This window comes from Cicer arietinum, chromosome 8 (genome assembly GCF_000331145.2).
Source record: "Cicer arietinum cultivar CDC Frontier isolate Library 1 chromosome 8, Cicar.CDCFrontier_v2.0, whole genome shotgun sequence".
Taxonomy (NCBI): Eukaryota; Viridiplantae; Streptophyta; class Magnoliopsida; order Fabales; family Fabaceae; genus Cicer; species Cicer arietinum.
The window spans coordinates 7,888,628-7,890,542 of NC_021167.2; positions in this window are offsets into that span (position 1 = coordinate 7,888,628).

Sequence of the window (1,915 nt, forward strand, 5' to 3'; positions counted from 1 at the left end):
ATTAGGACTGTTTATTCTGTAAAGAAATAATAATCCTTCAAGATCTAAGTAAGACCAATTGTGTTTTCTTGTGTTTTTTTTAACTTACTTTTTAACATCTTCTGCTCACTTTTTTGCATGCCTAGATTTTATTCCTCTTGTTCGTGGGGTCCATTTTTCCTTGATACACACAAGAATTTTACTAATATTGCAGTTGATTTTGGCGGGTTCGATTAATCGGTTTAATCAGATAAGTTGTTTGGTTTCATATCCATTTATTGTTTTGGACAAGTTCTGATACATTTTTGTTGATTTTTCAAAATTGTTAAATTTTTTTTACTAAAAACTATATTTTTACATTGAAGATTTAAATACAACCCTTCCTATATTTTGTTGAACTATTATGTTTAATATTGGACGTTAAATTACATTATTTTAACATATTTTTTTACAAAAATATTATAAAATCATATGAGCAATAGATATACACAATTCTCAAAATTTAAATATTAAACATAAAACATAAATATACTATATTAACAATTTAACCCAACCAACATCACAAGGTATCACAAGTAATGGCTAAAATTGACATAATTGTAAATGCACGGGCTTAGCAAGGAAAACATTAAGGTACCACAAGTAAGGGCTAAAACTGACATATTTATAAATTTCCAGTCTTAGCAAGGAAAACATCAATTTGTTGGCAACAAACATGATATGAATCATATAAGATCACAACACAACCTTTACACCTAAATGATATACAAATACAATTGTGAATATTTTAAATTACAAACCTAAAAATTGACAAATTTAAATGGGACAACAAATTAATAAGGGGTTGTAATTCAGAATCACCAGCTTTCACAACCAAAACGAATTTTCTGCATAAAAGAAGAGATCATATTAAGTGGCATAATTAAAACAACAACACTACAAATGTTTTCAAGGAGAAGATTAGTACTAGGAGAATAAAACCAGAACAAAATTGCTTCAAATGAGTGAACAAACAACGAACACTGATGAAAACGAAAGATGAACAAACGACGAACACGAAAGATGAATAAACGACGAACACTGATGAAAACGAGTGAACAAAGGACAAACACGATTTCACGATTTCATGATTTCTGTTTAGGGTTCAAAATGATTTTAGGGTTCATGAGTGAATGCTTTTGATTTTGATTTGTTTAGGGTTCATGATTTTAGGTGTTTTTTCTTTTAACTTAATTTTAATAATTAAATTGTATTTTTAAAAATATTGTCACAATTATAATAATGGTTTTTAAAAATATAAATTATATTTTTTATTCACAAATAATATAATAATGAGTTTATTCCACATAAGTGTCTGCCACGTCACCTTTTTTATTGACACGTCATTAAAAAAAATGACAACTCATCATGATTTGGACTCAAATTCTGTTTGGGGGACTAAAACTGGGGACAAACAAAACGAGAGGACTACTTTCGATTTTCACCTATAATAGGGGGACCAAAAGTGCAATTAAATCTTATTATGTTTATTATTAATCATATAATTAGAAGATGTCGGAATGGACCTGCATGGGGAAAAGTTGATTTGGATATTTTTCAGTTTAATCACCTAACCTGACCTAGAATTATATATAAAAGTTTATTTCAAATACGTAATTTGATTATTTTTAAATTTTACATTTAAAATTTGATATCAATTTTAAGTAATATTTTTCTCCAAAATCATGGTAAACTGAATTAACTATTTTTATTATCTTTATATCTTATAAATAAATGTTGACGTCAATCTAAAACAACATGTTTTCCTTCAAAACATAAAAATAATAACATGATAAAAAACATTATATAAATGAGTTTATAAAAAACATAATATTATCTTTTTGTGCATCGAGTCTAAGATCTAGTTTAACTTCTAAGGATGATGCATAAAGGTTAA